Source organism: Uloborus diversus, chromosome 5 (assembly GCF_026930045.1).
Source record: "Uloborus diversus isolate 005 chromosome 5, Udiv.v.3.1, whole genome shotgun sequence".
Classification (NCBI taxonomy): domain Eukaryota; kingdom Metazoa; phylum Arthropoda; class Arachnida; order Araneae; family Uloboridae; genus Uloborus; species Uloborus diversus.
The window spans coordinates 12324170-12351167 of NC_072735.1; positions in this window are offsets into that span (position 1 = coordinate 12324170).

Sequence of the window (26998 nt, forward strand, 5' to 3'; positions counted from 1 at the left end):
GTTCGGGAAAAGTCAACCTCAACAGTATTCTTCATACCACGGACTGGAACCACCGGAAAGTAACCCTTTCATTTACTCTTTATAACGTCCAAGGACTATGAATTTGTATGAACAACCTTAATTTAAAGCATTATATTCACTCAATGATTCCATTATATTATCTTCAGTTGTTTGCTAGCCAAGAAGCGGCATTTGTACATAATGTAAATAAAATAAGAATTATTTTAAATAAGATGTTCTCTGTATCAGTTTAAACGTTACCTAAATTGAACGGACAAGCATCGTCCATCAGATGGTCCGTCGAGCCGGATGCCCTTCTTGGTTAGTAGCAAACTGATTTTTTGAAAATTCAAGTATTAAAACTGCTTTAATCTGTTAATATGGCCAAAAAACTGCAAGTAGCTCAAGCTAAGTTTAAGTTACATTTAAAAGAAGTGTATAGATTCGAATCAATGCTAAATGACTTTATTGCTAAACCAAATACAGATATCTTGCTATACGAAAATTTATTGTCGGAATTAGAAGACACGGAAGATATTTTAAATAACGTAATATTAGAAGTAATATTAAATGAAACCGATGAAGAGACCGATGATTACGAGAATTTTAGTAAAGCTAAGAAATCAATTCATAGCATTAAAAGTCAAATTCAAAGAATACTTTCAGATCTTAAACCAACGGAAGAAAGTGCTAGTCGAACAGTTAGTCAAACGGTAGAACCCAAACCTAATCTAAAACTGCCGAAATTCAATTTGCCCACATTTGACGGGGATATTCAAAACTGGATAAGTTTTAAGCAAGTTTTTACCTCAGCTATAGGTTCAAACAAAGCATTAACCAATTGTCAAAAATTGCAATATTTAAATGCTGCTGTATCGGGAAACGCACACAGATTAATTAAAGGTTTTCCTGTTGTTGAAGCAAATTACGCTCAAGCATGGGAAACACTTTCAAACCGCTATGATAATAAGCGGGAACTCGCATATTCCTTATGCACAAAGATATTCAATATTAAGTCGGGTAAAATGTCTTCAAAATTTCTGCATGAAATGATTGACTGTTGCAATGAATCGGTGCGCAATTTGAACACGTTAGGTTTGAAACTGAACAAACTATCGGAAATTATACTAATACATTTCCTTCAGAAACGCCTAGACGAAAACATAAGAAGACAGTGGGAGTTAACTTTAGAAAGTGACGAGTTTCCTTCTTATCAGAAATTCATGCAATTCTTAGAATTAAATGCTAGAAGTTTACACTCATCAAAAGATTCATCAAAAGATTACGCGAAGGAAGAAAAATCTAAAGCTCAAACGCTTACTTATACTAACGCAACATCTAATAAAGCTGCATTTGCAAAAGCCATTAATTGCACATACTGCAATTCTAATCATACGATATTTAGATGTCCAAAGTTTTCGGGATTGAACTTCCGGGATTGACTAGAATTCGTTAAAAAACGCAAACTGTGTTTTAATTGTTTAAGAGAAAATTATGATGTTTACAATTGTAAAGTAACAATGCATTGCAGGGTATGTTCAAGAAAGCATCATACTTTACTGCATTGTCAGTCGAATAAATCTAGTATTCATGAAACGGAATTAAACTCCAAGAAGGAAAATTCCAATTCTGATCTATCACAAACTGTGCAACATGATTCTAATGCGGTATCTCTTTCGGGTACCAATAACTCTGAGAAAACACTATTAACCACAGCCATGATTAAAGTAAAAGATGTTATGGGTGGTTATCAGGACTGTAGAGCTCTTATCGACTGTGGGTCTCAAAATTCTCTAATATCGGAAGATTGTTTTCAGCAGTTGGGTCTTAATTCAGCTACTTGTAATTGCACCATAAAGGGAATAGGAAATTCAATCACAAGTCAATCGAGTAAAATGGTAAAATTAGAATTCACACCCTATTTCAATTCAAATAAATTCTTTATGGATGCATTGGTTGTTAAAAACCTAACTATTGATTTACCCAACTGCAATATGACCAATGTAAATTGGCCTCATCTTAAAAGTTTAAAACTAGCAGGTCCGCAGTTCCACATTTCCAGACCAGTGGACATAATAATCGGTGCTGATGTTTTTCTAGACCTGATAGAAGGTGAACAAATAAAAAACAAACATAATGCTCCGGGTGCATTAGATTCTAAATTGGGTTGGTTGCTGATGGGAAAGGTTTCTATCTCAAGAAAAGAAATTTGAAAAAGACAAAATTCTTGCTGAACGATACAAGGGTTTTATGCAAGAATACATAGCTTTAAATCACATGGAGTTAGTACCCGAAAATGAAAAGCTAAATTCTAAATCTTTTTACATGCCTCATCATGGTGTGATTCGAGAGCAAAGCACAACTACTAAACTTAGAGTAGTATTCGATGCTTCTGCAAAATCGTCAGAAAACATATCCCTAAACGATATTCTACACAAGGGTCCTAAACTTCAGTTAGATTTAAGTTTTATTCTAATGAATTTCAGAACTCATTCAATCGCACTAACCGCGGATATTGAGAAAATGTTTAGAATGATAACAGTGTCTAAGGAAGATTGTGACTTCCAAAGAATTATTTGGCGAACCGATTCAACTAGTGAAATCAAAGATTACAGGCTTTTAACAATCGCTAAAATTTATGATCCACTAGGATTTCTAGCACCAACAACCCTACTAGCAAAACTTTTAATTCAAGAACTGTGGTCCGAGAAAATAGGCTGGGATGAAAATTTACCAGAACAGATTATGAGCAAATGGCAAAAATTCGCATCGGAACTTATGCATTTGAAAGAAATTAAAATTCCGCGAAGTTTGAAAGATAAATGTTCAATTTCAAAATCCGTTGAAATTCATGCATTTTGTGATGCGTCTCAAAAAGCTTACTCGGCAGTAATTTATTTACGCTTCCGTTTGGAAAACGGTGAAATTAAAGTCAGTTTTCTAGTAGCGAAAACTATAGTTGCTCCTTTAAGGAAAATTACTTTACCAAGATTAGAACTTTGTTCTGCAGTATTATTGAGTCGTTTGTATAAAAGTATTAAGAATAGACTTTTGATTGTAACCGATTTCGATTACTTTTATACAGACTCGCAAATCGTTTTAGACTGGATAAAATCGGAATCGCGTAGATGGAAAGTATTTGTCGCAAATCGAGTATCAGAAATTCAAAAACTAACCCCGGTTGAAAATTGGTTTCACGTAAGAAGTGAAGATAACCCAGGGGATTGCGCCAGCAGAGGGATTCTGCCATCTAAGTTAAAAGAACATAAACTTTGGTGGAAAGGTCCAGTTTGGCTTTCTGACCCAAATTTTAGCATTAATTCAAGCGCGTTTTTTCACCCCGTTAAAGAATCAGAACAAGAAGAATCGGAGAGCGTACTCGGTTGTTTGAAAGTAGAGTCAAGTCCATTCATTCAAAATTATTCAAGTTATGTTAAACTAATTAGAATTACGGCTTGGTGTTTGAGGTTCATAAAGAACTGTAAAACTATTGCAGAAAAGCGCAAGTTTGGGTTTTTAACATCTGAAGAAAAATCGGAAGCTATTTCTCGGGTGATTAAAATTGTACAAGATGAAGAATTCAAATTAGAAATACGTAAATTGAAAAACAACCAGTCACTACCTTCAACACACAAACTTTTACCACTCAGTCCTTTTCTTGATGAAAATTTAATTCTAAGAGTTGGGGCAGACTGAAACATTCAAATTTGCGTGAAGATCAAAAACATCAAATTTTGCTTCCAAGAAATCATCATTTTTCAAAACTTTTAATCGATTACTTTCATCAAAAAGCTATGCATGCTGGTGTTCAAACAACTCTATTCTTGATTCGAGAAAATTTTTGGATTATATCAGGTCGGAATGCTGTTCGAAATATTACTCGAAAGTGTATCGTATGCTTAAAAGCTAATTCTTTAAATTCAAAGCAGCTAATGGGAAACTTACCCAAAGAAAGGGTAATTCCTGCTCGAGCCTTCTCAAAATGTAGATTAGATTTCGCTGGTCCAGTAATTACAAAACCGAATCTTAAGCGGTCAAAAGTAACTTTGAAAAGCTATATCGCATTATTCGTGTGCTTTACTACTAAAGCAATACATCTAGAAGTTGTATCGGATTTAAGCACGAGAGCCTTTTTGGCTTGCCTTCGCAGATTCATTGGAAGAAGAGGAAAGCCTTCTGATATTTTTAGTGACAACGCGACAAATTTCAAGGGCGCAAGAAATTATTTAAATGCTCAAGCTATTATTTGTTCTTCAGAAGATGTTCAAAACTATACCACAGAAGAAAACATAAACTGGCATTTCATCCCTCCCATTACTCCTCACTTTGGGGGATTATGGGAATCTAACATTAAGACTGTGAAAAAGCATTTAATCAAGGCGTCTAATTCTGCTATTCTTAATTTCGAAGAACTTTCAACCTTATTGATTCAAATAGAAGCATGTTTAAATAGCAGGCCTTTAACCTCTTTGTCTGCTGACCCGATGGACTTACAGCCTCTTACACCAGGGCACTTTTTAATAGGTGCACCCCTTCTGTCTTTTCCTGAACAATATTCTGCTGAAACTAATTCTGCTTTTTCTTGTAGATGGAAAGTAGTGCAATGTATTCGTAACAGGTTCTGGAACAGATGGTCTCAAGAGTTCCTAACAGAGAGGCAAGTGGCGTAAGGCGACTTCAAACGTCAAAGTGGGTCAACTGGTGCTGCTGAGGGAGGACAACCGGCCGCCTCTGCATTGGTGTCTCGCCCGAATAACTAAAGTCTACCCTGGAGATGATGGTTTAGTGCGAGTCGTCGACGTGAAAACCTCATCGGCTGCCTACAAACGATCAATTACCAAAATAGTGGCCTTGCCGTATGAAGAATTTAATTTTGGATTTTCATCCAACGCGGGGGAGCATGGAGAGTCTCCGCCCCGAAATGCAAATTAGGAGATTCAACGTCATACGCTGTGAATTGGATAAAAGCGCGAGTTGCGCTGTGTGTGGTCGTCTTCAGTTCGTTCATAGCCCAGGCAGTATTCGAGTGGACTGTTTCGAGGTATTTCCTACAAGCCGCGGTTTGCGCATAATCCATAGGTCGCTGGAGCATAACCGGCCCTTCTACTTTAGTTCGGGAAAAGTCAACCTCAACAGTATTCTTCATACCACGGACTGGAACCACCGGAAAGTAACCCTTTCATTTACTCTTTATAACGTCCAAGGACTATGAATTTGTATGAACAACCTTAATTTAAAGCATTATATTCACTCAATGATTCCATTATATTATCTTCAGTTGTTTGCTAGCCAAGAAGCGGCATTTGTACATAATGTAAATAAAATAAGAATTATTTTAAATAAGATGTTCTCTGTATCAGTTTAAACGTTACCTAAATTGAACGGACAAGCATCGTCCACCTTGCAAACAATTACTCTGCAAGCATACAGAAAATTCTGGTGTAACCTTACACAGAAATTTCTTAGACCTTACGCTATAGTTTAATTACCATGGTGTAACCTACTACAAGCGATGTGTAACTTTGCACCAGTTATATCAGTTAAGTTACTCCAGAGAAGTGGAGGCAGCTAAGCTGCCACCGTGTTTACAGAGTAAGATGACATAAAAATGTTTACAGTGCATGTTCAAGCCTCAGACGTGAGTAAAAAGGAGAATTAAAGGAAAAACTTGACTTCCGAGCAATGACAAAAGTCTCTAAGAACCTCAATATATTAAAAGCATTAATCTCTAAAAACTGCATCTCAAATAAAAATATTTTTCTGTAAAAAATGAAGACAACTACTCAAAGTTAGTCAGCAATGCATTTAAAAATCCCAATTTTTATCAATACGTGCTCCATACTAAGTAAGCTACATGATTTATTAGTTTCTTGACGTAAAATTAAATAAGGACACGTGACGCATGCCTAAAAGTTTCTCCTGAATAAATAAGGAGAACTATTAAAATATGTTATACCAAGTTAAAGAAAACAGTTCTGAAATAACGGCAACAGAACCTTTGAAACTTCATCGGAAAGTAGGACTATTTTTATCAGTAAGAGGAATTCGCTAAGTGTCCGCAAACACTTGATACCACTTGAGTTTACATCGAAATTAACAATGATTTCCCTCCAAAAAGGGGCAAATGACCCCTTTAAAAATACTCGAATGCAACCAGAACGGGAGGTGAACAACTAGACCCCACTAGGAGTCTACGTTAAAAAATTCAACTTTCTAGGACTTACCGTTCTTGAGTTATGCGACATACATACGCACATTCGCGTATACGCACATACATACATACGTATCTACAGACCTCACGAGAAAATTCTTTGTAATTTACTCGGGAATCGTCATTACGGATATTTCTCGTGTCTATACGTTCTTAGGCACTTATCCACGCTGGTCGAGTCGAAACAAAAACTCAATATTCATTCGGGGTTGAGTAAAATGGAAATTAAGGTCTACTTTTGAGTGAAATTTTTTTCGCGAATACTTCCTTTTTTGCAAAATGAAGTAAAAAAACAAACGGGAGACATTTTAAGCTCCTAATTTTCGGGGAACCTTAAAAACAGGTGAAGAATTTATTTGCCCGCATTTGAGCGAAAAATCGCAACAGCATGGTGACTGTTCATCTAAATTCACTGCATAAAAAGCAACATCTGGCGCAAACTATTTCGATTAGTGAATTTAAAATTCATTGTCCAATTCTTAAAAAAGCTAACGACTGTTTCCCTGTAAATTTGGGCACTCTGTAGTTTTACACGATGTTTAAATAACTTTCTAATGGGACACTTTTCCTGGCTTTCTCTCTCTCTCTTAGCAGTAAAACTAAAATCAAGACAATACGATAATTGTTTCGAGCATTCGCGGGTCCTGAATTTAAGTTTAGAATAATAGTTTAAAAAAATATATGTACTCCGATTTTTCGACGAAACTCGTTGGTAAACCTTCCCATCACTACCCCACACAACAAGTACAAACTTCAGAAAATCGGTTTGGAAGTTTCCGAGTTTGCCCCGGGCATACATATTTGAAGTTTTTGTTTTACTAAATTAACCTAAAAGTAAAGAAAAGGCGCTGAAATATTGCAATTTTCTTTCAAAGATAATATACGCTCGTTCTTATATTCACTACGTTTATCAAGCTATTACCGCAGCGAAAATTATTAACTGAGGTTAACTCTTGATAGAACAACTTAACTGAAGTGCATTAGTAAGTTGCCGTGCTCATGGAGCTAATATTCCGAAGTTGGAGCTTGAATCCTTGAATTTACATATCGTACTGTCTCAACGAGAAAAAAATCTCCTAAAAAAGTGAAATAGTTGATTATTTCGCAATTGGCTAAAATATTAGCTTTAAGTTCTACCATAAAAACATAAGCTAACATTTCCAACTTCAAGAGTTTTAATGACGCAAGACACTTATATATATTGCTGTAGCAGCAGAAACTTTCAGCAAAATATAAAAATAAATTAACTATTATCATTTTAACTTTCAGAAAAAAAAACATTACAATATATCGCTCATTTTGAAGAAGTGTGCCACAATACGAAGAAATGAAATTTTACAGGAGAAGCAGTGGAGTTGAACTTATCAGACAATTTGTATTAAAGCAAGTAAGTTTGCTGTGCTCTCCAGTGGTTAATATTGGAATAAAAATCTGTCGTTATTTTGCAAAGAAGATGACTTCTTTTGAAGGCCTTTAAGCGAAAAAAAAAAAAAAAACAAGTTGGTAACAAAACTTGGCGACTAAAAGACTGGCGATTTATCGTCAAGTGTCCGCCAAATTATAACACCACTTGAGTTTAAATCAAAATTAACAATGATTTCCCCCAAAAATGGGCAAAAGACCCCTTTAGAAACACGCGAATGCAACCAAAGGGGAGGTGCACAAATAGACCTCACTGGGAGTCAACATACCAAATTTCAACTTTCTAGAACATTCCGTTCTTGAGTTATGCGACATGCATACGCACATACATACATACGTATATACAGACGTCACTAGAAAATTCGTTGCAATTAACTCGTTAATCGTCATTATGGATATTCGCGTGTCTAAAAGTTCGCACTTATCCTCGTGCGGTCGAGTCGGAAAAAAACTAAATATTTTCTTAATAGAGCTCGTATGTAATTTAAGAACTTATACTGAAACTCCTGAACATGTTATAAGGTGCGGGTATTAAGGCCTGTAGGTTAATAAGGCCTGTACAACAAAAACACAATTAAAAAGTTCGTATCCACTCAAGGATGCACTCTTAGGTAGCTAACACTCATAGATGGCACTTCATACTGGTCGTGACATGATGCTCACTTGTTGCGACCAGTGCGACGCGATTCGTTTACGCGGAGCGGTTGTGGCAACACAAATAATAAAAAATCGACCGACTAATGTTGAATAATTTTTGTAATTCTACACTTTTAGATATAGTTTTGCGCTCCAGTTTCCTGTTGTCAATGCTTCTATCAATCCTTTGTGTCTGAATTATAAATAAACCAACTATTGTACTTTTGTGTACTTCTTGGTACACGATGTCAGTGGCTAATAAGGTCTACCAAATTTGATCGTAGGCCTTATTATACTTCTTTGTTTTTGCAACAATGTTTGTCAGTTTTACATCTTATTTTAAATATGTCTAAATATATTATACATCTTTATAAGTAGTTACGACTATTTACTAATTGGTTCGTCTTATAGTAGTACCTGAAGCAGACCTTCTGAAAAGTTATACCGCATGGTTTACGGTTCTAGTTTGGATGATGTGAAAGACAATGTGTGGCTCGCTCCATTAAAAACTACAGCATATCAAGAGCTTACGCCTACACCGGAGAAAATAAAAAAAAAAAACCACCAATGTTTAGAAGAAAAGCCATTAACTATCAGAGAACCCCAGGCATCAAAGTTTTGTTTGACAGAAACAAGAAAGAGGGAATAAAAAAGAGGAAAACTATCAATGAAGGAAATCATACTAAAAAAACGATGCTATTTGACACTGTCACACACTTCTGAGAGGATAAAATGAATGACATGAGACTATAAATAAAATGGGGCAAGTGGTATCATAAGGAATGCGTCGGTGTGTCATTATGACAAAAGTAATTTTGAGTGACTTGACGGTTGTTAAACAAAATGTTCTTGTGTCATTTCGAAGAATTTAAGCATGATTAATGCATATATATTACAATTGATCTTCAATATAAATGTTAGAAACTTGTTTTTATTATTTAAGAGTGTTAAAGGTCTTAGGATTTATTATCCTACCATCTTATAATAAGGCCCAAAGACAAGGTTTTAAAAAATATTTTATTTTGTGCTTGTTTTCTGCAAAATTGATAATTTTTTATAGTTTCGTGTAGTAATTGATCTGTATGTTTAATAAATATTACAATTTGTTGATTTGTATACATAATTTTTCTTTTATTGCAACTATCTCTTAGGTAGGCCTTATTAATCGCGCCTACCTTAATTTGTTTAAAAAAAGCAACAGCCCTGCGCTACATATTCGAATTCTGTAACTTTATTCAGAATCCAACAAAAATATTCACTCTCGCATAAATGTTTAACGGCAGTTATTTAACAAAAGTTCCTCTTATTTTTCTATAAAAAGGCACGGCAAAAGTTCCTGACGTATCAAATCACTATTCCCCAACAATAGGTTCTGCGAATCAATGCTTCGCTCCCTAGGTAAAAACACTGAAAGAGAACAAAATATCTTAATGGGTAAAAAATATCAGCTAAGAGTCGGAGCATTAAATTGCCTCAGGCTCCTTTTTATTGGACGCTTTTGTTTCCCCTTAGAATCGAAATTCGTCTTCATCCGATTCTTTCAAGCTGAGGAAACCCCTTTTTTTCCGTTGTTTAAACTAAAAACAATAGCTCAAAAACAGCATTTTGATAAAGTTTATTATCGTCAGTCGCGAAAAAAATATATCGATGCTACCCCCCCCCCCCCCTTGTTACTCGCCAAAGAATGTTTTTGTTTTGAAAAGAAGCAAAAGGTTTCTAGAAAGTGAGAAGAGAAAGTGAATTATTTTCTTTTCAACACAGTAACAGTAAAATAATTAAATTTGTAAATTTTAGTAATACGTATTTAAAAATCGTTTTGAGATGTTCTTAAATAGCTAATTCTTTCATGACTTCATAATTTCATCGGGTATCTTTAATGATAAATTGAGGCAAATTTAATCATGAGTACTTTACAGCTGTGTAAAATTTTGATAATAAAGAGGGGAAAACATGGAAAGGGAAAACATGCATGTTATAATATAATGGGTTCATCATTTTTTAGTCAAATCTATACACCTAAAAAAATTTAAAAAATAAATTTAAACGAGCTGATGTGTGCATCACATGCATTTCTTTTACAACAATTTAAATTTATTTCCCCATTATTGGCAATTTTAATGTGATGTAATAGTTAATTATTTAAATATAACTGCCAATGACCAAATGAAAACCAGATTTTTAAAACAAATCGCCAAATGTGTCGCCAAGTTGGTGATAAAACTTGGCAACCTAAATCTTGGCGATATATTGCCAAGTGTTTGCATAAATTATAACACCACTTGAGTTTGCATTAAAATTAACATTGATTTCCCCCCAAAAAGTTGTAAAAGACCCCTTCGGAAAATTCGAATGCAATCAAAAAGAGAGGTGCACAACTAGACACCACAAGGAGTCTACGTACCAAGTTTCAACTTTCTAGGACATACCGTTCTTGAGTTATGCGACATACATACACACATACGCAAATACATACATACGTACATACGGACGGACGTCACGAGAAAAGTCGTTGTAATTAACTCGACAGTTTAACAGTGACAGACAGTTGTTAGTTTGGATTTTAAAAATTGGAATTCTTTGCGGGTAAAACTGATGTTGATGAAGCCCATGAATATGGTGCAACCATCTAGTGTTATCAGAGTGAATTTTATGAGCCAGTTGGTATTTTCAAGGCAGTGGTGGAAGGTTATGAACAACCGCCAAGAGGTCTGCCGGTGTATCATGTTCATTTAAATTTAAAAAGGCTTAGTTCTAAAAATAAAAAACTATTGCTCATTTTGAAGATAAAAGGGCAAATATGTCTATTACTTATCTTTTCCTCATCCCATGTGTTGGTGTTGCGGGGTTTCATTAGATTTTTCGGTGCCTGGTGAATTTTTTCATAACAACTTTTTTCGTTAATTCCACTTTTTTCGAAATTGAGCAAATAAAAACAAAATTAACTAACTCATAGGATCCAGAAGAAGCCAAACGTTAGATGAGACTTAGTTGCATGATAGAAAAATAGTTTAAAAGTCTAAGACGCCTAGAAAATGGAGTTAACCTGAGAGCGATATCCTAAGCATGTCTGTTACTGGTACCGTTACCCTTGTTTTTTCGTGTCTATTAGGAAGAAGTTTATATATATATATATATATATATATATATATATAGTTACTTGACTAAATATATATGGAATAGATATGAAATAGATATGAAGACTGTATATACCTTAAAAACTCTCCGGCTGGAATTGAGATTGAATCCATGCCCTAAATCGTACGAGGCCAACGCCGAATTATTCTTCACTTAGCTGACCATGAAGTAATGGTTAATGTTTTGAAAGTTGAAAAAAAATTATGATTAGAGCATGTTACAATACAAAGACAGCACATTTTGAGACAAAAGTTAGATTTCAGGCAAAGTGTTGACAATAAGCAGTCTTGATTACTGGATAAAGTACGCCTTACAATGGCTTTGAAATGTTTTACTACTTTCAATCTATCAAAGCAAAAAAGAAAAAAAGAAAAAAAATTACAAAATAAATCCAATAAATAAAACAAGGGTAAATATCTGTGTTTCTAAACTTTTTACCAGGTTAAGGGGGGTCACAGCACCTTTCAAACATTTTTTTTTTAATTTAAGTAAATTTTATATTTCTTTAAAACCATAACATGCATACTTATTTCTTAATCAATAATTTATTTTCAGAATTTAAAAATATTGCCTATTTTTTTAAAAAAATTCAAAAAATTGAAGAAAATTTCAATTTTTTTAAAATTCCTAAGGCTCTTTAATTTTTGCACTAATTAAAAAAACGTTTTTTGCTAAACGATCACTATAATCATCTATAAAAATCTGTGCGTTCATTTGCTTATGAGTTTATTAGAAAATTTTCTGCGATTAATTATGTAAAAAATCAGAGTTTTTTTTTTTTAATTTGGTTTTAAAAGGTTTAACATGCTCTAAACATTTGAGTAATTTATAAAATGCTTACCCAATGCACAGTTTTGTCAAATATGTTATCCCAATTGCAAAAAGTTATTTTAAAGCTGTATCTTTAATAGAAAAAATCCTTATGGATTCTAATGACATGAAGACACAAAAAAAAAACCATCATCGAGAAAAAGAAATTTAAATTTTTTCTTTTGCATAAGAACACATAGCGAGCATGGCCTAAAACCACGCATAACTTTTTAAACATTTGAACTAAAGCAATGAAACTTTTCCCCTGTGTTCAGAATAGTTTTTAGTTTTGAAATAAGCGGTAAAAATTCTTTTGATCGTTTCATCATTTTTTAGGTACCCCTTTATTGTCATTCTGCAACACTTATAACATAGTAACAATAATACGGACTTAATTTTTAAGATTAAAAAAAAGGTTAAATAACAGGAACAATAACCTTGGGCAAACCTCAGTGGCGCTTCAGCCCATGGAGGTTAAGGCCTTATGTATTTATCTCTATTTGCATAAATATGTGGGGGTAGAAAGGCCGATTTTACAGTTAGACGGTCAGTCGAACACAGAGCAGTACACTGTAAAAACGATTCAAAAGCGTTCCTAGAAAATAATAGGCAGCTGATGTGCCCAATTTCTTCCAGTAACATAACTTAAAAAAACCAGGAACGTTTTCCACTAAAAGTCAGTAACCGTATTGAAATTAACCTCGAAACGTTCTGAAGAAGTGCGAAATCTCCCTTGTTAAAGTCAGTCATGTGTTTAGAACCTTCTAGAACAATCACGTAGATTTAGTGTAATTGATCAGAACCTTCCTGATTTGCCAAGAAGGCTCCGTAAAAATCAGAGCGACCACGGTAAAAGCTATGCAAGAAGGAACCAAGCATACCTTTTGCTTATAATTCCTGCATTGCAAAGTTGTAGCTAGCCACTGACTTTTTTGCTCTCATTGGGAGCTTAGACAATCTGGACAAGCCGTAAGCAACCTTAGGCCGATACACTTAATAAACAATCTCATTCAGTCTTTAAACTGGTTGCTAAAAATATTTTCCAACACAGTGAAAAGTCTGCACGCGTGCAACTAGTACCGATTCAGGAAACTTTTTTGTGAAGATACTTGTTTTTACGGGGAAATAGATGAAAACGTGAGAAATCCCGAGACCCTCTACGGGAATAACCAGTAGCGTTTCGGAATTTTTTTACAATGTAAATGTTAAGATCCCAAGCATTCTTGATACTCGTTTTATCGAGCCACTGAACGGATTACAGGATGTGTCGACCGTGCCCAGCCCGGGAATAGAATCCCGCTCTGCGGCGCGGAAGAACGAATTGCCACCACTAAACCAATGTGCTTCAAGTCCCCAGTGTGCGCCCTCTTAATTTAATAATCGTATATTTCAAGTAGTTAAATATTTAATCCAGAAGCAAAATCAATATTTCTCGAAAAACAAAATAAATAACAGTTCATCACATCTATAAATACTTAAAGCTTATTATTTCTTTCTGTTTCCGTATATTCGATTAAAATTCAACAATTTATCGGAATAAGGTATACTATGCATTCAGTTGAAAGCTTTTCCCAATAGTCACTATTATTATTTATTTTATGTTGATTGAAAATAAATAACGAGTCTCTTTAGAAGCAAAAGTGACATCATTTCCCACTTACACTACCTATAAAACAGAAGTAACACGTTGACAAAGAGACGCAATAACATGCTTTTTTGTTTAGTATTTCCCATAACCGTTTTTTGTTGGTAATTTGAGTTTTCTACAGTATATGTTATCGCGATGGAACGAGAGGAGAAAATGACAACATTCACCGATTACCTGCTGAAAATATCATGTTTTCTGTAGGAGTCATTGTTTAGTGAATATAGATATTCAACAAGTAAAGTAAACATTATCCGGATTTTGGACATTCACTGTAACATAAACAAGTTTCTAAAGTTCTGAGTGAAAATTTTTCCTTTTCCTTTAACTAAGGAACACTTATTTTTCACAGGAAACTGGTGAAAACCTGTGAATTCCCGGAACGTTGCCCGGAAAAAATTGTCACATTTTAGAATGTCTCTTACCCTCACTTTATCTGAAACTCAGGAAAATTTAGATTAAGCGTAAGAGAGTGCTGAAAAAACTAATAACAATCTCTGTAAAAAGAAAATCTGCATCTACTGTATTATTAAGAGTTCGTGATACAACTTCAAACTTTCTTTGAATTACGACACAGTTCTTGAGAAATGCACTGGAAATATATTTACAACTATGTACAAGAAATATCGTTAACAACTGACGACAGCGCAAAAGGGCTTCGCAAATCAGAGTTAATACACTCTCAACACAACGGCTCAGTCGAGACTGACTTTTATCACGCGGCACGGCTATTTATAAACATCGAAAGAGAGCTTCTCAAATATTCCAGAAAATCCTACACCGTTCTACCTCTTTCTCATTTCTTTACATTCACAAATTTTATCATTCAGAAATGAGGGGACCGTATACTTCAGCCAAATGTAAGGGGGTTGTATATACATTACAAAAAGCTATTTAGAGGTTAAGTTACAACAATAATTCTAGATGAAGAATAATGGAACAAACGCCAAATTTAGGCAGATTACAACAAATTAATCATAAACATAATTATTATTTACAGAATTTGTAACAGTATTTTCCTTTTTTTCCTTTAAAATGAAAAACTAGGAGTAAGAGAAACGAAAAAAAAGCGACTCTTTATTGCAAATTTAAGTTTTTTTTTTTTTTCACCAGAGAAAATAGTATAGTTTGTTCGTTCATCAAACTGCTCAGTGTTTTTTCATTATCATGATGTTTATAAAAAAAAAATCCCTCTACATTTTTTTCATTCAGTTTACAGAATGAAAAAAAAAATAAGGCATTTAGCATACTGTCCGGACATTCTCTTAAAATGAAAAACAACCATGTTTTTTTTTTTTTTTTTTTTTTTTTTTTTCACACACGTATTTTGATTTAAAATTTTCGTAAATATGGATAAAGTCTTTTTAAGTGAGACCCTCCTCCCCATTCACTTTCCTTTTTCTTTCGTTTCTTTATTTGCTATTGTTTAGTAAGTTTATTCTTATCTTTTAGAGAGAATTAGTAAACTCCCCTTGTGAAATTACATTATGCATGAATTTGTTGCAAAAATGCATATTCAGTTCCTTAATGAAATTTGCGTAGAAACTTAACTGTTTCAAAGCAGATTGAAAGATTTCAGAGAAAAAGCAGGTTAGCTATTGGTCAAAGGTAAGGTAATGCGATGTTGTAATTAATTAGATTTTATTTTCTTTCAGTCAAAAACACTTTAGTAAGCAAAATGTACAGTTGAACAATAAAGAAATTAATTAAATAATTAATAAATGAGGCAACTTTCAAGGAATCCACAACTCTGCTATTTCTGTACGACTATTCTCAGATTTAATTGCGATAAACATACGTTGTTGTTGGGTTAAATTAGTAACAACAGGTTCTTTACGTATTGCATAGGACATGACGGGCTATTCAATAATTAATGTAGTCATTTAATTAATTAATAAGTGTTTTTTTTTTTTGCATCTTTAAGCCTTTTTTGGTTTTTATTTTGGGCTCTCAAGCCTGTGCGCCTTTGTTTTTTTTTCTTCTTTTGCGCCGTCGAATTCTGTGCGCCTTTGTTTTCTTTTATTTTCCTTGCGCCCTTTTGAATTCAAGGTCGGCACCCTCTTGGGGGACCCAGTCCGCCCCTGTCTCACTCCTGTGCGCCTTCTTTTCTTTTTCCCTACCCTTGAACCCCAGCATCTTCGCTTTTTTTCTTTCTTTATTTTCTTCATCATTTTTTAAAAATTTGTATTTATTTATTTATGATTTTATTTATTTATTTATTTATTTTTTTTTTTGCTTCCCCAAACCTGAGCTCCTTATTTTTTTTCCATTATCTGCCTACGGACTTTTTTTTAAATTTAATTTAATTTTATTTTATCTGCGTCCTCGAACGTATGCGCCGTCGTTATTTTTATTTTTTTCTGTTCCGTTGAACCCTTATTTTTATTTTTATTTTTTAATTTATTTGCGTCATTTGGAGTCAAGGTTGGCATTTTGTTGGGGCATAAGTTATACGCCCCTGTGTTTAAATTATGTTCACTTATCATCAAACCGTACAAAAATGAATTAAGGTAATTTAAAGTGACTAATTTATTCATACTTTTTTTTTCTACTTACTCTTTCATCTTATTATTAAAAGTTTATAATTTGTAAAATACATAACGCCTCAAACCTAGCATCTTTGCACATTATTCTTGTCACAGAAAAGCTGGAGTTTTTAGGAGTTTTTTTAATATTTATTTTAATTTATTAAAACTTTCTTTTTTGTATCAAATGGAAAACGAGGGGATATATTATTAGCAGTACATTGTTCTTACAACGCCTGTTTATTATTTCTTCACCTTAGTTTACTTATCGTATGCAATCCAGTTAGTTAAAATGTAATAGCTATATACTTAAAGCTTGAAAATTGCATTTTACAAAAAAAAAAAAAAAAAAACTTTATAGCAATTTCCGATTCAATAACTTAGTTAATTCTTTCTAAGAAAATCTATTAAAATCGTATAAAAATTAATTTTACATCATTGAAAACCTGTTTTAAAACAGTACCATTAATCGTAATATTTATGTCATCTTATACAATTCAATTTAGTAGTATTTTTCAAACTATGAATTTTATTACTCCAAATTAAATTTCCCTATTTGTATTTTAAAGCGCAAAGAGTGATATTTTGCGGCACAGTAGTGAATTATCTGGCTTTGTATCCAGACAAGCTAAATTCCGCGAAACATAAGAATAGTTGGCATTGCAAAGCTTATAATAAATTAAGTTTTTCTTTTTTGTGTTTAAACCCATTATCTTACATACAATGTGTTTCTAGTTTTGGTAAAAGCTATTAATTAAAGGGAGCATTAAATCTCACTTTATTTGCTTATCTTTAATAACTAATGTCCTTCCTTATGGGTGAGATTAGCACTAAACCTCTTCGTTTTCCAGCGCAACAGGGGTAACATGGGAATTTATCCATTCATTAAAATTTTCAGCAGAAGTATTTTAGTCACAATGAGTTGTTTATGAATAATATTTACTTCTACTTACAATGTAGCACATATCATACATTTATGTTGGTAAAATAAAGATTTAAAGCTTTTGAGAAATAAATACATTGTTTGAAAATGTCTTGTTTACAGGCGCGGTTAAAAAAAACATGAAGTCTATTTATAGTTAAAAACATTTTTTTTAGGAGAACAAAAAACGCGTAGTATTCTTTTAAAGCATCATTACAAAAATAAAAGTTATGTATTTTTATATGTCATTTAATTCTTCTCTTCATATGTTAAGAACTTTTCAAAGTCGAAATACGCAAGTATTTTACCCCCACTCAAAGTCAAGAGGCTGTTTTTTGTTACTTTTGTACTTCTTTCAATTTTTTCTTCTTCTTCTTTTCTGGGACAACCGTATCTGAAAAGGAAAACTTGTTTATTGAATCTTTCGCACCCAAATTTAAATGTTTTTAGGTAGTTTTTGTTTGCGAAAATTTAATACAAGTACAATTGAGAAAACATTTCCATAACCATTTTCATATTATTCTAAGTGTTAAGACTGATCAATATTCACGCACAGTAGTCTTACAGTGCTGCATTTAAAATGGGGTATAAGGTTTCGCAAACAGCTTCTGTGAGAACAGCGCTTTGAAAACGATGTTCATTTAAGTAAATACATTTTTTTCACAATTTATTAAAATAAATATAGACTACAAGAAAATGTTTTTAATATAACAATTGATTCCTTGAAGCTAAAATAAAGGGAATAATAAAATTCAATGTAGTATATGGTTTTCATTTTATTTTTTGAGTTACTAATAGTGCTAACAACAAGTTTTGTTCATGTATTTATTGCATTCCCTATATCAAAAAATCAAAAATTTTTACCTTGAATAATACACAATATGATGCGTTATATTTTTTATCTAGTAATGAATATAGAATTAATGCAACATAAATTTGAATAAATATTTAATACATATAATTCTCTAGAATATTTTGCCACCTTTGTTGTCATTTTATACAAACGCTTCATTTCCTATAACTAAAATTTTTGACAATTTTGATTACATTAACGTATTTCTTTACGCATTGGAATAGCATTATAGCTTTCAAAACTTTGCAAACTGATATTTTGTTCTCTTCGTAAATGCAAATGTCTGAATAAATTACATTTGAACAGAGTAAATTCTAGGCATTTTGTGAAATCGCACTAAATTCCTATTGGTAGAAAACTTTCAGAATATAAATTCAGAGCTCTAAAGAATACCTTTATTCGCAAGAATATTCTATAACACGATGTGGCGAAAAAACATTTTCCACCACTTTTATAACAAATTGTTATGAGGCGGCATTTGAATAAGTAGCACCTAGAAGTATTGAAGCTCTACATTTTTACGGTCTTCTGTGTTTTTCCAATGGGAGCAGTTCTACGTTTGCAAAAGAGTATCACAATTTCTATGCGGAAATGCATCATGATAAAAATAGTCAAAAGGGAAGACCTATGCATTGGAGCGTTTTAAGAGAAAATCGCTATGGAAAATACGTACTTGTTATTATTCAATATATTATAGCAGCATCAAAAAAATATAGTCGTAATGTTTAAAGAAAAAAAAAAGAAATTTTACATTAATAAGAGAACTACAGCTAAGCGTACCGCATTCTATGATATTTCTTGTTCATACATTATTAAAATTTCTGGAAGATTTTTTGTTAATTGTTACTGTGAAATGGCGGACTTACAGTATCGCTGATTTTTACGGTAATTTATACCGGAGAAATAAGCGATCCCAGCTCCAATTGGTTGCTGTGGCCTACCTAAGAAACCGTAAAATTTTACAGTAACATTTGATTTTTACGGTAATAGTTACTGGCAACATGAATGCCAATAACCATTAGCGTAAATTTTCCGGAAAATTTTAACAGTGTAGGCAATAGAGATGCTTGGAGACAGAATTACCTATGGGGGCTCAAGGTGCCAACTGCACCATTGAAATTTTGAGGGGGTGTTTTAGGAGGTAATTTTTACTTTTTTTTGGGGGGGGGAGGGAGCTCTTGCTTTTGGGGAGCCTACGCGATATTTAAGGGGAATGCGCTGTTGCTACAGGGTTATTCTATTGTTATTATTATCAATTAACTATCTATATATTGTTATTAACTATTAATTGTTAAATTAGAAACATTTTCTTGTAGTCTATATTTATTTTAATAAATCACCCTTATAATTACTAAGATCAAAAAATGTGATATTGACACAATCTACGATAGCTCCTGCGAGGTCGAAAACGACCTTAACACGTTTCCCTTTTATTTATTTAACCCCGAGATGCTTGATATTTAAAAACACACTTTAAAATCACACAAAAACAGCGTTAAACAGTTATTTAAATCATAAGAAAATATTTTAAAAAGTCACATTTTAGTTTAGGGATGGTTTACCTATGGTTAAACAACTAGTTGGCAACATCCTGCTTTGACTGAAAAAACAGCAAATAAATTACCACCAAATATCTCAAAACATGGATAAAAATTATTAAATTGTCTTACTGTTTAAGTAGTATTCAAATTCTATTCGTCATAAAATTTAAGCGTTTTCAAGTGCACTCAACTAAAAAAAAGTTCTACCTTTCGTGAATGCTTAAAAAAGAACCTATTGTTGCTTTTATCAGATTAGTGCACTTAAAAGATCGAAATTGATTTCATAGCATCCTTAGGGAGTTTTTTTTTTTTGGTTTTTGGCAATTGCAAAGTTGACATTTGTTCTTACAGTACTGCAGAAGACATAATTGGGAATGCTGTCAAAGGGCGACATGATGCATTTAAAGGATAAAACTCAAGGGCTAAATAGAGATTTTAGCTGTATTTAGCTGACTTTGTCTATGGTTGTTACATGAGTGCTTAAGAAATTTCCGAACTTTCTTTTCTTATATTCTTTTCAACAAATCGTTTTTCTGAGAAGGTACTTGTTTTCGACCCCACATGAGTCCATAAGTCAGTGAAATTCTCCAAATGAAAAGAAAGAATTTTCATTCCAAAATGTTCCTAATATAACGAATTTCCTATATCGATATTTTTAACATATGGATTACTGAAAAGTGATATACGATGCTTAATATTATCAACCAAATACTTATATATTCGAATATTTTTCCGTTTTTTATATTTATTCATTTTCTTCATGCTTTTCTCTGAAAAAAAATCGAGGCTTTAATTAGATTTTTATGGCAAGAAATTTTCCACAAACTATAGTGTTTGGATTGCTTGGTTTCATGGGAAAATAGTGGAGGATTGAATTTCTTTGAATTATTTCATTTAAGTATTTTTATTTTTATTTATGTTTACACTTTCGTGATATACATACTGGAAGTGAAGATTCAGAGGAATTAGGGGAACAACTGACTGCAAAAGGAGACTTTTTGAAACTTTTAACTGAAATTTAAAAAAAAAAAGAAAAAACTGCAAGTAAATTGCATGCAAATGTCATTTTAGAAATAATTGAAGATCTAAGCTCAGAAAAGTATCACCCAATGTATATAAACTTTAAAAAGATGATCAATCTTCTAAGGAAATATATGTGAATGTGTGTTTGTATGTATTTGTTCATGTTTCTAATTCAGATCCGCAGTTGAGCTAGAAATGGCAGGTACGAAGGTATCAATGATTAAAACTCAAATAAAAAATAAATGCAAATCCATAGTTTACGTTGGATCATCACCAAATTCGACAGAGATTTTTTAATGCTCAGAAATTCACACAGGGGATTTTTCATCCAGTATGGGTAGAGGAGTTTTGCCAAAAACATCATAGAGCGGAATTCTTATGCCAATTAATACTCAACAGTGACTGAGTTTTTGAATTTTCGAAAAATCAAAGGTGGTCTAAATTTAAATTTTGATGCAAAAAACTGCTTTTTTATACAGACTAAAGCGAAATTTTACACTTAAAAAAAAAAATTATTTAAGCCTGATTGTTGAACATTCGTCACTCGACACACACCTTTTATTTTGAGGTAGACCGTTCAACGCCGGGCACTCAGCAAATGAGTTTCTAATTTGGAAAATCACGCTTTTTCCCACTCAAGCACTCGTGTCAAAAATTCAGATGCGAGTTCTCGCTAATCCGTAAATGAAAATTAGTTAAAAATTGCGCAGTAAATTAAGAAATAGTGTAAATTGTTGACTTTAAATCTTCATGTCTGTTTTTCTTTTATAAGTTTATATAATTATTAGATGCGTAAGTTGTTAGATAGTTCATACGTAAAAACTAGCTTTATCATTATGTCAATGTTTGAAAAACATTTACATTAAGGCAACAAGAATAAAAGGATGGTCAATGTTACAGACAAGTTTGTTGATTTTTGTAAAGTTAATTATGTTCCAGAAGATACTATGTCTAGTTAGTTGAAAATCAACATTACTCTTGTTTTAAGAAAACCTTTTATACAAACTGTAGTTGACAGTATGCTAGTCGATTTTTCCAAATACTCTAAATCGAAATAAAATAGTTTTTTTTTATTAAAAATACTTTATAAATACACAATATGAAAATGCAGAAAATTTACTCAGTCATTAAAAAATTGTGAACTAACACATGTTTTCTAGTTTTACAGAACTCATTGTTTTTGTTATACCTACAAAATATAAATATATCCGGGAGTATATTGCTGCCGGAACGCCTTCCGTTACAGCTTTTCTGGAAAAGAAATTTCCCTCTCACATGAAAATGGTGGAACTCAGGACTCCCCTGGATTAACCCCTTGATGTATCAGAAATCAATTTTTTAAAGGGTAAATTTTACAATATAATCATTTAGTATTTACTCTGGAAGTTCATGACTTCCTCAACGATGAAGTAGATAGCGCTAGTATACAAGTTGTTGAGTGCTTTGAAGAACCGGATTTTACAAAGATGGAAGAGACTACTAATGCTGCAAATGTGTTATTACGGGTGGAATCACTAATAAGAGTTTTCTAGGTTTGCCCTATTTTGGAATCAGAAATGAAAATTGACCTCAAAAACTATCAGGAACTAGACTTCCTTACAAGACAGTATTTTGCTTAGTGACGACTATACAATTTTAACTAACCACAAAACTCCTGAATCTTATGCAGCTGTAACCAATTTCCTTATTGGTTCAAAACAATGCAGCAATATGCAGTCGACTCTCGATAACTCGGACTTCCAAGGGGCCGGCTAAAACCCTCAAGTAATCGGTAGTTCAAGATTTTGGAAGTTCCTTCCCTAGCCTTCTGAAGATTTTTTTTTTCGGGAATAGTGTATACTATATGGACTATAACAAGTGTAAATGCAGAAAAATTATCATATAAGCTTTGTGCTACAATATGATTAAAGTGAAAAAAAACCAACGTAAATAAAGCACAAATTTTGAAGAAAATACAGCATATGGCTATTTCAAGGCTACAATGGAGCCTCTTCATCAGTAATGATTTTTCCAGCACCCTATTTTTTTCATGATATTTAGAAGCAATTTCTATAATTGCCTTTCCTGTTCCTTCGGTGTCTTGCACTCTTTTTGTCTCCTGGCTTCTGATTGGTTGTCTGTCCCTCTTACTTTGAGCCCGAAGTGTACATGCTGTTGGCTGATTGGTTGTTTGATGTCTTGTGTCCTGTATTCTTATTAGTTGACCCTCTTTGGTATAAATACCGGTGTACATTTGGTTGTCAGTTCTCTCGCAACGTTTCGTTGTGTTGGTGAGCTTCATGCACTGATGAAGAGGCTCCATTGTAGCCTTGAAATAGCTATATGCTTTTTTTTTCCTTCAAAATTTGTGCTTTATTGAAGTTGGATTTTTCACTTTAATCATATAACAAGTATAGTTTGGATGAAATTAATTATTAACACTCCTTAAAAATATCTTTATAGATAATAAATTCTATTATGATACTTCGAAAAAGGAAGGTAGTTTAATTTTTTATCGAACCTAAACCTTTATTAAGTGTGTGAGTGTGCGTCTTAGACCCAGTCGTACTGCTTTTAAGCGTCTTTTTGTTCTAAAAGCAGATTATTTGAGTTATCTAGATATTAAAAGCTACATTTTTTTTTTTCAAATTTTTGCCAGTATTTTAAGTTTTTCAAAGATTAGCCAGCAAGAAAATTTTTGATCGTCAGCCACGCAAAAAAGGAGCCCAACCGGCTACTTTTTACGTAATCTTGAAACACAGTGTGCCTTAAAAAGCAATATTGTAAATAAATTTTCACCCTTGCACAAGTTGATGAGAAAAGCAATGTGTTAAAGAAAAATCAATGCTTTTTTTCTTTTTTTTGGCTGCCTTTTTATGTATAAAATAGAAGAAAAACTCTCGTAAATCATTTGACTTAAAAGAAGTACATTTGGGATATAGAAACAAATTTGTATTGAAAACGCAAAGTTATTTGGAAACTGAAGAAAAACTTCGAGATAAAGGAATATTCGAATTATACGGCTTCGAGTTATCGAGATTCTGATCGCTACATTTTCGTTCAACAATAGGTTCAATGAAATGAATATTGTATCAGATAACGTTATTCCTATTAAAATCCAAACGAGAACATACATTTTAACATTGCTTATTAAATTACGAGACACAATCCTGGGGACCACAACTGCAAAAAAAAAAAATACATATACATGTGGAGCAATACACTTTTATAACAAAATGGCATCGCTTAGAATTCCTAAAACAATTCATTAAAAAATATATCTTCGGTTCTCTCCTGTTCAAAATTCATTGAGACATTCCAATGTTAAGATATATCTTGGCAAATATCACAAGCAAATATGGGGCGCAGTAACGTTTTTCCGTATATCCTTTTTCTTGGAGTGGTTTATATCAAGATATATCAAGAATAGAATTTATTTTTATCGATAAATTCTATTCCCAAAAAGAATGTAAAGCGGTATTTTTCTAGAAACATTAATATTCTGCCGCATTTTTTTCTTCCCTGTCGGACAATTTGTCTTAATTCCAATTTTTTTAAGAGACATAGGAAAAGGTACTTTTAATGTTACGCATAGTTTTTATCTTAATTTAAAAAAAAAAAATAAGTTCAATGTATCCGAATGATGACAAAAAAGAAAAAAACTGGTTTGGTATTTTCATTTACTATGGTCTCAATGAACTTAATGTGATGAAACGATAATCGTGAATTTTGAAGTGAAGTAATTCGCAACTCCAACAAACTATAGGTGCGTTGCAGCCACTGTCTAATGGCAGATGAAAAATGTAAAACAAACACACGCTGTAACTTATAACTTGCGCTTACCCTTAGTGAATGACAGTGATTTTTCATCGTGTTTGTGGGAAACTTTCTGTTCTATTCTTCTGAAATTACATTACATCACAAACTGTCTGAAGCCTGTAATTTACCCCGAAGAAGACACGTGGAATAGTATGTTTTACCTTTTTTTTAGTGTTGTTAATCACCGCAAGGTAGCGTATTCCAGCTCTGGAGTTGCGAATTAAATGTCAACAATTTTATAGATAAGCATCGCAGATAAAATTGCCACAAAAAAAAAACCCACCCTTCCCCCCTCCACTCTAATCCTATAAAAATAACAATTAGGTAGCGCCTTACGAGACTCAGGTAAATGAAAAACAGTGAAATATCCTACAAACTTCTTAAAACGTTGTGGTAAGCAGAGATTATTATATAATGCACTGATTTTTATACGGTCATTTTTTAGTACAATTTAGGTAAAAAAATGAGGGATTATTTTTCCGGATTTATGTTTTTTTAGTCTATTTATCTACTTTTTTACTTTTTTTTCCTCTCCCGGGACTGAAGCCAGCAAATTTTCACACCGAAGAAATATTTAACTTATTTTTTTTATCAATAAATTACAATTGCGATTATTGTTAATGTTCTTATTATTGTTAAAATTATAATTATTTTTATTAGAATACTAGTATTAGAATTGTTATTACTATTGTTATTACTTTATAATTATTGTTATATGTTATTACTTTATATATTATTGTTATAGTTATTTTCTTTATAATTTTTGTTGTCGTTGTTGCTTTCCATGTTATTGTCCTTATTATTATTACTGTTATCTTCATTACTATTATTATTACTATTGTTGTTGTTGTTGATGTTGCTGTTTCATTTTCGGCCAATTAGTATCAGTTTTTAAAACCAACTCCGGAGGCGGGACCTTATAACGCTGAAATATATATTCTTTCTGATTTTCGAAGCGGATCAAATGAAGCAGTCTCCTTCAAAAATTGCGTTACCATACATTCATATTCCATGACCGATGCTTGTAGCTTCACCTAAAGTTTCTAGAATACTCAATGGTAACATTTTTCCCTCAACCCCACTGTTTAAATTCTTGGAGGACGCAAAAAACACAGGAGAAAACACAGAATATGATTCGAGGCAATAAGTATAGTGCTGCTCCGTCTAGTTGATATGTGACTTTTGCAAGGTTTACTTCTCTTGATGGCATATGGGAAGGTTTAGATGGGCCCTGAATGGGGTCGTTTCCAAAATTTTAGAAGTTTTTTTTTTTCTGAAAGTGCATGCTTAAAACATAGGCTCTGACCATTTTTTAAATAATTCATTTAAGTTTAATATTTTTAGAAAAATACTTAAATCTCTGCGCTTTCAATGTTTACACTTCTTTAGTGTGACATCACAAATGATGAAGTTCCTTTCAATGGTGCCATTCACAGAACAAAATATTTAATTCGCATCTTTACTCACGTGTATTGGCAACTGGATGGTTGATAGCAAGCGTAGAGCGAAATTTTAATTCGCTGCTTGATTATCATAACGTGGAACCGTGGTAGAAAGATGCGCCAAAATGCATCATTTGTGACGTCATAAAGACCACGCCTTATTTGAAAAATCGGGCAGTTAAAAAATTAATTTTAAAAAAACTATTGGGAAAATAAAAGTATTTTCTGGGTCCATGTATTTTGTTTTTGAGCAATCACGATTGCTTATTGTTCTCATTTGACTGTTTTGATGTCCTTTGATTTTATTTTCCCACCGTCACCCTGTGCAGCATCACCGTCGACCGGGTCCTTACGATGCTGTTACTATAGCGAAAGTCGTCTCCAGGTTGCATCCATGTCCTACACACACGCGCATACATACACAACTAAACACACACGCACGCGCACACACACAGACGCACAAACACATACACACATACACCTAGACACACATACACAAACACATGCACACAACTACTCACACACACACATACACACAACTACTCACACACACACATACACATACCCCCCCCCACACATACATTCATGCCTGCAAACAGACACAAACACATATGCCTACACACACATACACATACCCCCCCCACACACACATTCATGCCTGCACACAGACACAAACACATATGCCTACACACACAACATACACATGCCCCCCCACACACACATTCATATACACAACTACCCACACACTTATGCCAGCACACAGGCACAAACACACATGCTTACACACACATACACATACCCCCTACACACAAACACACATACCCCCCCCACACACAAATACACACGCCTACATACACACACTCGTGATTGCGAAAAACATAATTTGAATTCAAGATGTCAAAATTCAAATTTTGATTATTTTTTTTATTGAGCAATCGCGATTGCTTATTGCTTTCATTTGACTGTTTTTGACGTTCCTTTGATTTTTCCCAACAGCACCCTCCGCAGAATCACCGTCGACCGGGTCCTCACGAT